The following is a 17,859-nucleotide window of genomic DNA, read 5'->3' as shown; positions in this document are numbered from 1 at the left end:
ACCGCAATTTGTGCATTTGTAGACTTTGATTGTTTTGCAAATGTGAAACTCTCTTTAAATCAAAACAAAATTTGGCCAAGTGACCAAATCGACCACAAAAATCACATTTTTACACATGGACATGTTTATGATGATCTATATGTGTGTGTACATGTGAATGTGATGAAGAAGCCTTATGAGATGCACAAGAAGCATTAATATTACTATTTTGAGATTTTTGTGCATCATAGCAAAATTTAGATAAATGGCCTTTACGACCACAAATTGAACACTTGTAAACTTTGCTATATATGTGTGCATGGTGTATGGGATGTCTAAATGCATATTTTTAAAGTTGAATCTAAAGATGAAATACTATTTTTCATAAGATTCAAGTCTTCATTCTTAGGCACATATGCATTTTTAGAAGTAGAACATAAATAGTCATTTATAAATGAAGCAGTGTTATTTTTTATGTTCTCTACTTCTAACATGGCATCAATCTTAGCATGAGATAAGCTAGAAAAGGATGATGATAATTTCATTTTAAACTAACATGCTTGCTTTGTAAATCAATAAAATCATTTTGCAACTTGTTAAAGGCATGTAATAATTTTTCACTAGCACAAGCAAGTTCATCATTAGGTAAATCAATGATAGATTTGAACTCGAAAACCTCACTAGGGCTATCGCCTAGTGGTCGTGTGCATGATGCTCCACATGAACTTGAAGCGGGATCCTCCAAAGCTTGTCGGATCGCCTCCAAGTCTCCTTGATGTGCTTCTATAAATATCCATAAGGTGTAAGCACTATCAAAATGAACAAACTTGTTAGACATAGATGAGTTAAAAGCATTTAACAAATATTCTAACAAAATGTTGTTCATAGTAAACATGCGATGATCATTTTTATTCCACTTGGATTTCTCCAAAATGGGCACAATATAAGCATCATCTATAATTTCCCATAAATCAAAATGTTTAGATCTAACAAATAGTTTAAATCTAACACACCATTGGGCATAGGGGAAATTGTCTAATCTAGGAGCAACACTAGAATCATAGCCTAAACAAGATGCATCATTCATATTCATAATTTGTAAAAATATGCAAGCAAGATGCAAATGCAATCAAAACAAGATTAGCACAAAAAGATAACTTGGATCTTTAACTCAAGGCGATTAGACCTTAAATCAAAGAGCACCAAGCTCTGATACCAATTGTTAGACCCTAGAGGGGGGGTGATTAGGGTCTTATGCTAATCTAATCCGATTAAATGCCAATTAAAAATAATTAACAACTATATTCTTGCAAGATAGGTATACAATCTATTATGGGCAAGAATATGCAATATACACAAAGTGATATATCCTATATGATGAAATATATATGCAAGGATATATAAACTAAGGGTGATATAAACATAAACAAGATAAACAAGATAGTGGACAAAGTGAACAATAGATAATGGCGACAAGAATGATATGAACAATAAGCACAAGTGAGACGCCAAGACAATCACAAACACACAAAGATGATCACGGAGTTCGGACCTTCCGTCCTACGTCTCCGCTCCCCACTCCCGGGGAGAAATCCACTATCACAACCGGGTTTTCTACGCTCACCCGAATAACGTTTACACCTCACAGTGTCGGTTTTCAACGCTCACCGATCAACGTTCACACTCACCCTCACAATGTCGGTTTTCAACGTTCACCGATCAACGTCCACTCCTCACACTCGGTTTTCTAGTTCACCGAAAACTTCACAACACACTCGGTTTCTAGCTCACCGAAAACCTTACAACACTCACAAAGTAAATACAACAAATTTGTTCTCTACAATAGATGAGAACACAATGTAGCTCACTCTCAATTTGTTACAACTCCCCACAACCCAAATTACACTATGAATGTAAATACAATAAGCTCAATAGGTTGTGTGTGAACAAAGAGAGAAAAACAATATAAACTCAATATAAAATCTAGCTTATGAAATTAAGAACAAAACTTATAAAATGCTAGAATTGAGTTTAAGGAAACTTCTCTATAGATGACAAGAGAGAGGGAGAAGAATGAATGCTCAAACACCAAGGATGATCTCCACTTGCTCTTGTGAAATTGAATTCACAAACTCAAAACACTCAAATGCTTAAAAGCTTATAAACACACTTTAAACAAACTTAAACCCTTGATTAAAACTTTCTTAAACTTGTTTTAAAACTCTCTTAATATTTTTGAGAGTTGAAGGCAATGGGGTACTTATACCCTCTCTCAACTCAGCCAAAAACCTGAGCAAAAGACAAAACACAGCCCCAAGGCAACGGTCAAAAAACTAGCCGTTGGAAGCTGAAGGAACACTCGTCGGTCGACCGGAAAATTCGTCGGTCGACCGAAAATTTTCATCGGTCGACCGGACCGGTCGACCGACAGGCTTCTGTCGCAGTTGAGAGAAATAAATGTTTGAACACAGAAATACAGTTTCTAAAAATCTGCTGTGATACACGATTTTGTAAAATCAATTTGACACAGTAAATCAACTCCAAAAATAGTAAAATTTTGAGGGAAGTTTTTAAACATGTAGGTAAACATGTAAAAGAAAGAATTTCTTGAATATCACTTTCCATTTATAAAAACTCATCTGTTTTGTAAAACATGCACGAACATGTGCACGAACGAAAACGTGAATTTGTAAATTCCTTTAAACATAACAAATCAATTCCAAACTTGATGAAACTTTGAGAAATGTTTGCAAATGATATTTTGAACATGTTACAAAAAGAATTTTCCAATTTGCATTTCTCAATTGTGAAATCTCATTATTTTGCAAAAGTATTCAAAACATGAAAAACCCAAAACCATGCATGTATATATATAACTATATATATACATAGAAACCAAATACGTGTGTGTATATTATATTGAGCTTAGAGTACTTAACACATATAATATAAAACCTAAACTAAATTACCCAAGCAATGATCTTGATCTTCAATAAGCTTGACTTGGTAATCTCGCGGATGAAGCTTGAACTTGGATCTTGAACTTTGAATAGCAAGGCTTCACCGACATTCCGCCAACCTCCTTTTGATATGATCGTGTAGGCTTAATCCATCCAACCTCCAACTATGTTGTTTGTCTACAATAAATACGAAAACACAAATACTAGATAAACAACATTAGTGGTAAATTGTTTGTTAAACATCATCAAAACAAGAAGGCCAACACCTATATGATAAAAATATATGCAAGGATATATAAACTAACACAAGGGTGAAATAAACATAAACAAGATAATGGATGAAATAAATGAGCAATGCACAATTGACAATATAAGATAAATGCAAAAGAAAATGCGCCAATGACAAACTCAAACACACTCAAATGATCACGGAGTTTGGACCTTCCATCCTACGTCATTGCTCCCCACTCCCGGGAAGAAATCCACTATCACAACCGGGTTTTCTACGCTCACCCGAATAACGTTTACACCTCACAATGTCGGTTTTCAACGTTCACCGATCAACGTTCACAATCACTTCAAAATGTCAGTTTTCAACGCTTACCGATCAACGTTCACTCCTCACACTCGGTTTTCTAGTTCACTGAAAACTTCACAACACACTCGGTTTTCTAGCTCACCGAAAACCTTACAACACTCATAATGTAATAACAAATATGTTCTCCTCAATAGATGAGAACTCAATGTAGCTCACTCTAAATTGTTACAACTCCCCACAACCTAATTATACAATGTATGTAAATACAATAAGCTCAATGGTTGTGTGTGTAAGCAATAAAAAAATAAAATCAAATATAAACTCAATACAAATACTAGCTTATGGAAATGGGGGGGGGGGGAGCCACTTTCGAAGCTGAGAATTTTCCAGAGACTTTGGCGGTCAACCATGACGGTCGACCGTGGGAAAATTCAAGCTGACGGTCAACCGTGGTGGTCGACCGCGAAACTTTCTGTTAGCTCTGCAGGGAAAAACAAAGGCGCGGCCGACCGTGGCGGTCGACCGTAATCTGACATATGACAAAACAGGTTTAGAAGCAGTTTGATGATTTTAAAACCCTGTTTAAAAATAGCAAATAAATTCTAAAAAATATAAAACTTTGGAGAATGATTGTAAACATGATAATACACATGCCACAGAAAATGGTTTACAAAAAGAACCACCCAAATGAGAAATATCATTATTTTGCAAAAAATAGTCCAAAACATAAAAATGTGAACACATGAGTTTTGACATTTTAGCTTAACCATATTTTAAAACATTACAAAATGATTTTATAGACTTGAAAAAAGATGTAAGCTATTGTTATGAAGTCTATAAACAATGAATATAGTATTGTATCAAAATACACATATAATGCACTAAAAAATGATTTCATTGAACGAAATAAAATTGATATTGATGAAATCATATATATGCATATAAGTATGAAACAAAAATATGTTTTCTAATTATATTAAATTGTTTCATATTAAAACTTGAAAACTATCAAACCAAAACATATATGTATATATATAACTATATATATACAAAACCAATAAATGTGTGTGTGTGTGTGTATTATATTGAGCTTAAGGTATTAACACACATAATATAAACTCCTAAACTAAATCACCCAAGCTTGATCTTGATCTTCAATAAGCTTGACTTGGTATACTTGCGGAAGAAGCTTGAACTTGTATCTTTAACTTGATTGTACATTGCTTCACTCCACTATTCCGCCAACCTCCATTGGATATGATCGTTGAAGCTCTATTTCATCCATCCTCCAACTCGTTGTTTGCCTAGAATAAATACAAAAACACAAACACTAGATAAACAATATTTGAAGTAAATTGTTTGTTAAACATCATCAAAACAAGAAGGCAAACAGAGGTAAATTTTTTTATTAATTGCAAATAAAGTTTATAATTTTGAAAGGTCTTCTTAATTAATAGCAACCCTCCTCTCCAAATAGAATATTTATACAATTTTTTATACTTAAACCCCTCACCCTCTATCCTATTTATAGCTTGTAGCAAGCAACAAGAGCTAGTAGATTTTGCTTGGGCCCCAAAGATTAAATCTTAGTCATAGAGCGAATCAGTTATAGATCAATCGGTTGATCAATTAGTTGACCAATTAATTGGAATTTTAAAATTTTAAAAATTTAGATAGCTCTATCTCGTCGAGATAGGTGATTTTCATATATCATATGTTAAATTTTGCCTTCCAGATTGGGAGATATCGTCGTTTCTTTGTGTCTAATCATCCTGAACATGATTTTAACTTGATTTCTTTTTTCATATTGGATCCTTATTTCAAAAGTGAGGAAATTTGAGTTCTTTTTGAGCTCTTATTCATTAATTCTTCAATTCCTACAAATTAAGAGAAAAACATGTTATTAGTGATATATTTTATTTAAACAAAATAGATAATGATTGTATAAAAATATAATAAAATGTGATGATCAGCAACTGAAGCAAAAGTTTTATCAAAATCGATCCCTTCCGTTTGATTGTAACCTTTAGCAACAAGTCTAACTTTATTCTCATGATATTAACTTTTTTCATCTAATATATTTTTAAGACCCACTTAGTTCCTAGTATAGGTGGTTTTTGAACTAAATTTCAAACTTTCTTTCTTGTGAATTGATTAAGTTCTTTTTGCATAGTAATAACTCAATTTTCATCACTTATAATTTCATTCACGTTCTTATGTTCTATTTCAGAGATGAAATTAACATAAACACAAAATTCTCTAAGAAAGAAATGAGAATTTTACCTTCACTTCCATTTGAAATTGCCTTGTAGTAGTAACTATTCAAGTGATTGAGTGAATGACTATTTCCTTTGGGATGATCTATGGTTCACACTACTTAATGATTGTTTGAGTCTGATGGATTTGGAATGGTATCTGAATCTCTCAGAGTTGACTTCTCATTATTGTTCCCAATTTCCCCCTGAGCCTTCTTTTCACTTTACATATGTATCTTTTCTTATTTAACTTGATCATTTGGGTTCATCACAAAAAGGTCATTTATATTATCAATCAAACCAATAGATGTGTGAGTTTAATCAAATTTAGTATAAATAAACTCTTCAAAAAGTTTAGTTGTTCTGTTGTTGACTCTGTATGCTTTGCTACATGAAGTATATCCCCAAAACACACACTTATAAGAGGTCTTATTTAGCAGGGTTCATAGATAGATTCTACTACTTATATAGCATAATGTATTAACTGTCTCGGTCCAAAAGTGTTATCGTAGTTTATACTCATTTAACATAGTTCTAGCAATTTCTTGTAAATCTAATTCTTCCTTTCGACTACCCTATTTTATTGAGGTGTTTGAGGAGAAAAATACACACGAGTAATTCCTTTATTAGTATGAAATTCTTTAAAAATTTTATTTCCAAACTCTCCTCCATGATCCGACTGCTAGAGTAGTGTTATATGTCCTTAAACATCCAATACATTTTTATTAAATATTAATCAAGTTTTATTGTTGTACATGTTGTTTGGGTATCTTTTATATAATTGTTATATTATCCTTAGAAATTATTTTGTTAGATCATACACTGTGATTGTCACTTGCTTGGAAATATGATCTAATTCAAAGACCTCTTAAATTTTTGTTTAACCTATAACTAGTAAATGATAACTTTGTTATAACATGTTATTATGCATGTCAACGACATATGAGATGTGATAGTTGATCTCAGCTATCGAGAATGAAGATTCCCCGGGTGTATGTCATAAGCGCATATTTGATATGTGTAGCACAAGACCTTATTTGGATTCTCTAGGATGAGTCACCTAAGAGATAAAAAATTCAAATTGTTACGTTGTCCCTTAGACTTGATGATATTATTATTTTTGATTTGATAATTTAGTATACTTTGACATGATGGTTAAGCTTGTTTTACAAGTGTAATACAACCTAAAATGTTGGATTATTAGATTTTATTTAGGAAAATGATGGATATCTAGATAGGATCCAATATAATCATTTTAATGAGTTAATTTATAATGCATATCCCATGAAGATAATAAATTCTCGTCGACGGGTGATTTTTGAAAATTGTTTTTCTAAATTTATTTTCTTATAAAATAAAATATTTTGATGTTTCAAAATGATTTTTATTTATTTTCATGGGATTACGATTTTAGAAATGAGCAAATAGGTGATTTTTCATGCTCAATAAAGTTGCCTAAAATAAATTGATACTGGAGGGGACTGAATGTATGATAATATTATTCATGAATATTTAATCTCATGTTATGAAAGAGATTTTATAAACAGATGATCAGATAGGGATTTGATTGTTAAATTAAAATTATTAATTTGATTAATAATTGGTTCTCGATATGGGACCTAATTGGTCTCACTAATGTCATTAGAAGAGGTTTACATGTAATATAATTCAATTTCTATCCTAATTGTTAGGGAAATAATATTCTATCTTTAAATGTTATGGATAGAGTTTTAAATAATTAAGAATTATTTTGAAATTGAAATCTATAAGGCAGGTCAAATCCTATATATAGGATTCATATGTAGCCTTATGAAAAAAAAGAAGAAAAAGAAATAAAAAAGGGAAATAGGTTTTGAAAACCTATCTCTCGGTATTGCTCCTCTTCGATGATGGGTGAATTTTAGTTGGAGGTATTTTCTTTTTAGGAAGCTATTTCGTATGATATTGGGACAAATTATCGAAGAAATTCAAAAAGCGTTTTAGGTACTCTTCTAGATTTTAATCAATTTAGATTAATCTACATAATATACAATTTTCATGGTATTGTATCTTATGTTTCCAACACTAACTTGCTGATACAAATCAATAGATATTTTCTTTTTCAACTCTCTTTGAAAAATTGTCAAAAATATTAAAGCAATCACTCATTTTAGCTAGAAACATGACCACATGAATCCAGAGAAATCAACAACCACCATTAAATAATAACAGTTGCATCCTAAACTTTGTGTGGATATAGGGCCAAAGTGATCTAAGTAAAGCAATTGCATAGGTTTAGAAGTGCTATCCTAGTTCTTTAAGTAGAGAGGATCTAAAAAATTTACCTTCATGCAAGCCTCAAACAAACTCTCACTTTTAAATGTAGAGATAGACAAAACTCTCATTAATTCTTTCTTTGATAGTTTTGCAGCAATCCCATGCTTGCATGTTCAAACCTCTTGTGCCAAAGCTCGCTATCCTCTTCTTCTAGAACTAGAAATTTAATAGTGTTAGATTTAATATCATTACAGTTCAACGTATAATTATGAGCATGTCTATTTTTAGTAAAAATAATTAAACCTATTTTTGAGTTAATAATTTTGCACACAATATTATGCTTTAAACCAACAAAGAGTACCACTTTTAGGGATTTATAAGAATCATTACCTATATCGCCAACTCCCACAATTTTATCTTTGTCATTGTCTTCGAAAGTCACATCTCCACCTTTTTTTTATCGAGGCTAAGGAATAGTTATTTCTTTCCCAACATGTATGGCGAGTAGCTTGAATCTAGATACTACGTGCTGCCTTGTTCCTTATCTCTCCATGGTACCTACATAAAGGACACCCTTTCATTCATGTGGAATCTAAGTTTAAATCTGAGACTAACTTTCTGATTGATTAGCATCGAAAAATCAAGATGCATGATATATTTAATTTGACAGATTACCCTCTACCAACCTATGATTAATGTTGTAGAATTATTGAAAACCTCAAAGAGTACAGACTTCAAGCACATCATAGAGTTTATTATTTTAGACTTCTTTAAAAATTAAGATAGAATTTTTACCACAAGATAGGAATTGATGTAGAATGTGATTTTTTTTATTTTCAATTATTTATTCTACATCTCTATTTTGTGTTTCATCAAGGACAATGATAAAAAAATTCAATAATAAGAATAAGGATAAGAATAAAAAAAAATTGTTGTCCTCTTGTTTGGTGAGTTTCTTTTTCTTTTGTAGAAAAAAAAAAGAAAAAGTAATTTTTTTGGCTGCATCCTCCTCCTATTCATAAGAATTGAAGGTAATTATAGAATTTCTTATTTTATTATTGTTCAAGGTCGATCGAATAAATGTAAGTGATTTAATCCTATGTGCTTTACTTTTTGCATCATATAGTTTGCATTAAGAATAATGTAAAATTTAGGTGTGAGGGTGAGAGGTTGATCATCTTTTCCCTTTATTTTATCTTCTCTTTTATTGTTCTTTTCTTTACCTTAAAAAATGTTACTTGCCAACTGATGAAGTTAATTAATAATTGATTTACGTGATGAATTTTTAAACTTTCTAATTCTTAGCTAATTTTATACTTAAGTTAGTCTTTTTATGACAACTCTAAATAAAATTTTAAAAAGTAATTTTTAGAATATTATTACTATAGCTCCATTTTAAAACTTTATTTAAAGTAATAATTTTTTTTCATGCTTAACTTAGAGTGAGTAACATTCCTCAAGTCCTTTTGATGCAAATAAATGCATTATATATATATATATATATATATATGTGTGTGTGTGTGTGTGTGTATGTGTGTGTGTGTGTGGAATTTTTTTTATGTCAACTTAATTAAGCAAATCTGAAATAAACTCGTTTGACCCGAACCAGAAAACCTAGTCTAACTAGGAAAATAACCTTCGGTATTTTAACTGTAACTTTCTCATCCGACATCGGAATGAGGTGATCTAAGATTTGTTAGAAATCTGTTGAAGAGATCTATAACTTTAGTCTTTATATTTTTTCATATTCTGATTGCATCGGTATGAAAAACATAGAAACTCATAACTGGTCATTATTCTCAGATTTCTCTTTTGGTCTTTGTGCATGTTTTGCACATTTGCACTTATATATATATATATATATATATATATATATATATATATATATGGTGAGGTTCTAATAAAAACCTAGTATGGACTGACTAGCTGTTCTATGCCGATCGGGTTCTGTTCAAAGGGAGGAGGTTGGTTGAGAGAACAACCCCTACATTTTTAATGAGATCAAGTTTAATAATACAAGGCCGATCGGGTTTAATGAGATCAAGTTTAATAAAAACCTAGTATGGACTGACTAGCTGTTCTATGTCGATCGGGTTCAATTCAATGAATCGTTTTACTAATACTGAATCTCATTTCAGATCAAGTTTAATGAGATTGATATGGTAAAGATTCAAAGATAATGTTTTTGTTCTTTAACCCAATTTTAACTATATCTGTAAAAGCACTGATTAAATTTTACAACCATTAGGTCTTCTTCCCCATACACGCGTTTGAGAATTTCTACATTGTGTGCTATGGGCTAAAGAATCCAAGTATGGAGCTGATTGACAATAGCAAAAACTGCCCAGACTACAAGGAAAAATATAAAGGTCGTCCAGAGGGTTTGGTATGTTTTCCACCTTACGTATGTGCTTTAATCATTTACTGGCAGAATACATTATTAAGTGAATCTGGATTCAGATGATGATTCTCGATTCACTAGAGTCAGAGAAATCCATATTCGCTAACTCTAGTGAATCTCGATTCACTAGAGTTAGTGAATCTGGATTTCTCTTTCTGTGAATCTCGATTCACTAGATCTAGTGAATCTGTGTTCACACTAGGGAATCACGATTCACTAGCTATAGTTAATTGTAGTGAATCCAGATTCACTAGTGTGAATCCAGATTCATTAGAGTGAGTCCAAGTGAACTAACTCTATTGAATCCTGGCGAACTAGATCCAATGAATCGAGATTCACTGTCATGAATATTGTTTCCATATAAACAACCAAAACAATTTGTATATTACATGAGACATTATTGTATGATAATTTGGATTTTTTATGTGACACTGATTAGTTTTGATTAAACAGCACAAGAATTTTGTGAGATATTTGGCACACAAAAACCATCCCAAGTCGAGTGAAATAAAGAGATTAAGGCCTGACAGACTTGAGATAGAGTGGAGAACAGCCATAAACGAATTTGATTGTGGTATTTTTGTCATAAGACATATGGAGACCTACATGGACGGTGGTATAGCAAATTGGAACTCTGGTTTCCATAGAGAGGGTGTAAGTGTTTAAACTAATAATGTATTGATAATTGACAGTTAGTCTTTATGAATTAATCAAATTTAGAATATAGCTGCTGAATCTTGAGCTGAATTATTGTTCATATCGACAGGAGTGATTAAAAAAATCAGCTGCATAGACTGAGGTCTATATACTGTTGCCAAATTTTTACTGATCCAACAAATGAATTGGCCAAAGAAGTCATCAGAAAAGCCCAACAGCACCATACTGAAACTGCCAATGTCAAACAAGAGACGAGGAAGACCACAAGATCTCAGAGAAAATGATATTCTGTCATCAGCATAATTGAATTGTTGAAGTTTACAGAGGAAGACCACAAGATCTCAGAGAAAATGATATTCTGTCATCAGCATAATTGAATTGTTGAAGTTTACAGTTATTGAGTACATTGTCAATTAATAGTCATCAGCATAATTGAATTGTTGAAGTTTACAGTTATTGAGTACATTGTCAATTAATGTTATTGAATACAACAGTTTGTTTTGATCTGCTTTTCTATGTAAATATACGTTATAATATATAATAGCTTTGTTATATTTTTATTTCTGGATTTGTGAATAGTTTGGATATATAAAAATACTGTGAAGGTAATGAATGCAATTGGAAGAACTTCGATTTAAGCAGACAATGTGAGTTATAATTCAAGGTTTTGTGTAAGATTCAGTGAATTAATCATACTTATTGTGGATTGAACGTATTTAATCTGGATTCACTGGATCAATATTATCTTAAGTTATTAGTAATTTATTTGATTGAATCTAGATTCACTATAGTGAATCCAGATTCAATTAAGTGAATCCAGATTCACTACAATGAATCTAGATTCACTATAGTTAGTCCATAATCACTTAAAGCGAATCAATTTTAATTTGATGACTGCATACAACTACTTTATCATTCCTATTGAAATAATACAACTACTAATAATGAAATTTACATGCTATATGAGTACATCTCTATTCAATATACTAACATGACACAACATAACCATGTAATTAATAATATAGTAAATATATGTCGTTAAGAATTACACAATTCAGCAATTCTAATAAGAAATGTATTACTAAACATGATTTTGAAACAAAATATGACAAAACTAAATTAAACATCACTCTGCTGTAATGTTTTCTTTAATGGGCATGTCCGTGTGTCATGAAAATCGAGTTTTTTTGCACATATTACACAGCCTTGGCACCTTCTTCTTTCGTTGACTACTTGATTTCTCATAATCACCAACAATTCTCCATCAACACCCCTTGTTTCTACCTTCCATGGGCGGTTTAACAATCACTTCAACTGGTATTTTTGAGCCAACAAAAAACTCCATTACATCATTTTTGTTTTGTGTGTTAGATTTCCCACTAAATTCACGCAAACTGTGCTTCAACACCTTCAACTTCCCTTCCAAGTAGTCAAGTCTCTCACCATCTAAACCTGCCAAACTCACACAGGATTGGAAATCATGCCATATGTCATTCAACTTGCGATTTGTAACTTCAATTGCATTGCACTATTCTGATATTTCCTTGAACTGCAATGAATGTCTCATCTCAGCACCTTTTGTCCATCGGTTCACAACAAGATGTCTTGGTATTTTTGTTACATCAGTTTGGTTCAGTGCAAAAATACCATGTCTACATACTATACCCATTTTCTCAAACATCCTACACGTACATTGCACATCATTGCTCAAAACAACGTGTTTCACCTAAAATTCAAAAAACAATGTATATTATCACTGAATAAAAAAAATAAAATGACAAACGCATGAAATAGTTACTGAATCGCGATTCAGTGGTGTGAATCGAGATTCACTGCATTGAATCACGATTCACTCTATTGAATCACGATTCAATTTTTTTTCCAATCTCGATTATTAAGTTTTACCTCAAATATTTTTCCATGTCTCTTTTTGTCCTTTATGGAAAAAATCTTCACACCATCTTGTTCTGATATACTATTGATATTCATATCATAACAGGATGACATTATCTCTTTTTGTACCTCATAAAACATTGTTCGAGTGTACAACTCTGCTGCATCCCTCTTCAATAACAATGGCGTGTCCATTCTTGGCATCGACTTTGTTCCTTCATAGTTTAATCTTGCGTTTGTATGCCTTTTCTTATCCATAGCACTCTCGTATCGGAGATAAAATTCTGTCAATGTGTTAGATCTACGGTTGAATTTGTCAAAGAAACTGTTCCAACTCTCTGATATTGATGTAGTACGTAATAATCCAGCCATTGGATCATCAGCATAATAGGCTGGAATCCATGACTCCTGAATGTTATACAATTCACACAACCATTCATTACTTTCAAGCTTAAATTCTTTCATAACATCTTTCTAACCCACTTCAAATGTTGCTGGATCTATATCTGTACTCCAAATCAGTGCATTCATCTTGCTCTTGAAATCTTCCATCTTCGAAATGCATTTTGCCAACTACAATATAAATATATAACGAAAGATTCAATATTTATCTAATGAGGATTCATGATGTTTATATGTGGGATTCATTACCTTTTGGTTAAATTTCTTCATGATATGCCACATGCACAAACAGTGACGTGCTTATCTAAAGACGGTTGGTATAGCTTGCTTCATGGCAGGGCACTGATCTGTAACAATACACTTTGGCTCGCGAATCATGCATTTCATGAATACCTCAAAAATCCAGACATAGTTATCAATGTCCTCTTTAGCTATCAATCCTGCTGCAAATACAACACACTTCTTATGATTGTCGAGCCCAGTGAATGGAATAAACTTCATGTTGTACCTATTGTATCACATACAAAAAATATAAGATTCACTATGATATATAATTCCAATAATGCAAAATCATAAGAGATTAACTATAAAATCTTACTTGTTTGTGGCATATGTAGAGTCAAATGATATCACATCTCCAAATACATCGTAATTTCTTCGTCCAATAACATCTGCCCAAAAATGCGAGTTAATCGACCCCCTTCATCGACTGCATAATCATAGAAAAATCCATCACACATCTCCTTCTTATCCGTGAACTTCTCGATGATCATTTGAGCATCTCGATCACCAATATAAAGCTTCACACCCCTACTCCAATTTTTAAACTCGGTACACATAGCACCAATATTAGAATAACTTCCACACAACTCCTTAGCAAAGTTATATTTTTTGTTAGGTCCCATGTTGGCTTTTGCACCATCAAATATAAGTTTCTTACGTGCGAGACCCATAACTCTATTTGACTTTAAAAATTGTTTCCCACTCCCGGACACCAAACGATGAGAATGCTCTTCAACGAATGAGAGAACATTATATCCTTTCAAACCATCGAACTTAAAAACGACTTTAGCTTTGCAACCACATTTACTAGATACAGTTCTCCTTCTATTTTTCGCATTGCTACTAGAATCCTCAAAATTAACATCCATCTTTGATTCATTGCTGCCAGCTCTACTGCAAAGAATGTGTTTAAGAAGAACTGCACCGTCCTTATGTTTCTTCTCTGTATGCCGTCGGATCTCAAACCCACTTTTACGTCCATACTCTCGGTAAAACTCTATACCATCCTCTAGTGATCGGAAGCTTTGGTTTAGATAAGGTTTAAATTCAGTTTCAACCCGAGGTTTCCAATACATACCACCACCTGGTGATTGAAAAGGAATCGAGCTAACTTCGTCCATTCCATCTTCGCCAAAATCACTGTCCGATGCATTTCTAACATGTGGTTCCTTTATTTGTTCATTGCTGCCTACAACTAAAAATAAAACAACATAAATCATATGACTAAGTTTGATATACTGAATCTTGATCCATTACAATGAATATGGATTCACTGGAGTGAATCTCGATTCACTGCATTGAATCCAGATTCACTACTGTGAATCCAGATTCACTGGAGTATTATTTCTACTGACACAACTTCATCTTCTTCCAGACGAGATAAACAACATCATCTTCTTCCAGACCACTGAGTAATAATTCAGAAACATTTTTTTTACCGTAAACATGTGAATACATTATGAAAATCACTACAGACTCTAACAACTAGAACGTGCTCACCTGAATTCAAGCTCTCCATTTAAATCTTCATAAAATGTTTAAGAATGTAAGCTCTGAGATAATAAGTGAATCTTCGTGAATATGCATTGTTGGTGTTAACAAATCACTTAGAATCCAAATTTTAATCACTGATAGCCACAATAATAGTTAATGAAGAAGGTGGTGTTAACAAATCACTTAGAATCCAAATTTTAATCACTGATAGCCACAATAATAGTTAATGAAGAAGGACATATACTTACAGTGATGACAGATGAAGTTTTAATCACTGATAGCCACAATAATAGTTAATGAAGAAGGACATATACTTACAGTGATGACAGATGAAGGTAGAAAGATATATCAATGGTGAGGACAGATGAAAAGGGAAATGTTGATGGTGAGTTGACGAGCTTCTTAATTTGTATTTTAAAAAGGTTCACGAATACCAAATATTGAAGATGTTAGTTCAGTTGGTCGTAGATGGTAATGGTGATTTTTGTTACAGCACTGCTGTTCGTGTGGCAGTGGAGTGACTAGAAGACGATTTCTCGATTGAGAGAGAGAGCTAAAGGACGATGAACGAGAGCTGCTGGTTGTGGAGTGAGAGAGCTACTGTTCGTGATTGTTGGGTTGCCTGAGCCGTGAGATCACATGGGGAAATGGAAAACTACACTTGCATGGAGAACTCAACAGACACATGCATTTATTACCTCTCTTTGGTGGTTGTTAATTTTACATGATTAACCTTATGCAGTTATAATAATATTATAATCCCAACCTTTGGATGAATCTAGATCCAATGGAGTATATTGGTTTTTAGTTTTTAGGATAGTGAGGTTTTTATTAGAACCTCACCCTATATATATATATATATGTGTGTGTGTGTGTGTGTGTGTGTGTGTGTGTGATTGTCAGTGGTCCAGAAGTGTGTAATTTCCATGCCTTTTTGCATGAAGAGTTTTCATCCAGGCTCTTGCTTTTAAAGCTAATGTCAGATAATATGTATCCTGCAGATATCTTTGCCTCAATTTCTCTGGATCGTTCATTAGAGGAACGTCATCTTGTTCTAGATACAAAACAATATCAGAAGTTGGCTTTTCTACCCATTCTGTTTCTTGCTTTACTATAGCAGTAAAGGGTTCAGGAGTATGTTCCTGTGCAATTAGATCATTTATGCCTTTATAAAAGGCCTGAGATGGGTGCGAAGAATTATGTTTCTTCGAAATTGTCCTCCATGAGTTGGGCTGAGACGGAGTATAACTCCTTTCAGAATTCGTTTGGCCTATAAGGCCTGAATTGGAACTTGCTGGGCCTGAGCCTCCTCTCCCCCTCCCTGAAAAGGAGGGATTATTTCGTCTCATTTGTACCCTGTAAAAATTCACGGGTTAGAAAATCAGGAAGGTGATTATAATCTCCTTTAATATATATATATATATATATATTATATATATATATATATATATATATATATATATATATATATGAGAAAATGGGTATATTTGGTACCAAGGATCCTTGGTTGTGATGTGGACACATCTTGTCCATACATACACCTTGAAGATGGAGCCTCACCAACTCCAAGGTGTGATGTATGGACAAGATGTGTCACATCACTACCAGCGATCCTTGCCCAAGTATACCCATATTCCTCTCTCTCCTCTCTCCTCTCTCCTCTCTCACTCTCTCTTCTGCTCTAATATATATTATATATATATATATATATATATATATATATTATATATATATATATATATATTGATATATATATAATATATTATATATATATAATATATAGTATATTATATGTGTCGTGTGTGTGTGCGGCGCGCGCGGCCGAACAAGCAAGGTTACTTTCACATAACCCCGCTAAACTTCGGGGGTTGGATTACATAACTTCCATAAAGTTTACTTATCTCACTTAACCCCCTAAACTTTGGGGTGACTCACAAAGCCCCCAAGAACTTTTAACTCTTCTCACTGGACCCTTCTATGTGTAATTTGCAAATAATTAAAATACCATTGGAGAAAAAGTTATAAATTTTGTCGGTCATCATTTACATGCAACATATCACTCCCCTAGTTTTTATTGAGGAAATTTTAGTTTGCAAATTACATGTACGGTGTCCAATAAGAAAAGTTCAAAGTTCAGAGTGGGGTTTGATACAATCCCAAAATTTAGCGGGTTGAGTGAGATAAACAAACTTCAAGGGGTTATGTAAAACAACCCCCAAACTTCAAGAGTTTAAGTGAAATTAATCCAAACAAGTAAGATTACAGCTAAATGGTAATTATATACCTTACTGTTCCACTCTCGTAGCAGTAAAGTACCCAAAATTACAAAACATAGCAAAAACATACCCTAATTTGGCAGCCGTTTGAAGTTGACTAATGATGTTAAAAAAAGTGACTGTACCAAAATGACCCTCTTTAGATTTTGAGAGAGGGATACATAAAGTGATAAATACTACGATAAATGAGGGCAAAAAACATTGAATTTTCTCATGTGAACAGCACGTGAGAATATTTTAAGGAATATTCTCATGGCTGGTTAACAGAAGATAGCAACTTGCATAATTTTATCAACTCAGTGTATTTTTTACTACGTTTTATAACTTGGGAGTATTTAACTGCTACAAGAGGGAAACAATAAGGTATATAAGCGCCATTTACCCTTAAAATGAAGGGGTTTCTTGTAATTTTCTGTGAATTTGAATTAGCAAATCATATTGGATCCATGTAATAACGAACCCGACC

The sequence above is a fragment of the Asparagus officinalis genome, chromosome 3 (genome assembly GCF_001876935.1).
Source record: "Asparagus officinalis chromosome 3, Aspof.V1, whole genome shotgun sequence".
NCBI lineage: Eukaryota > Viridiplantae > Streptophyta > Magnoliopsida > Asparagales > Asparagaceae > Asparagus > Asparagus officinalis.
Note: the sequence above shows the minus strand (reverse complement) of the source record.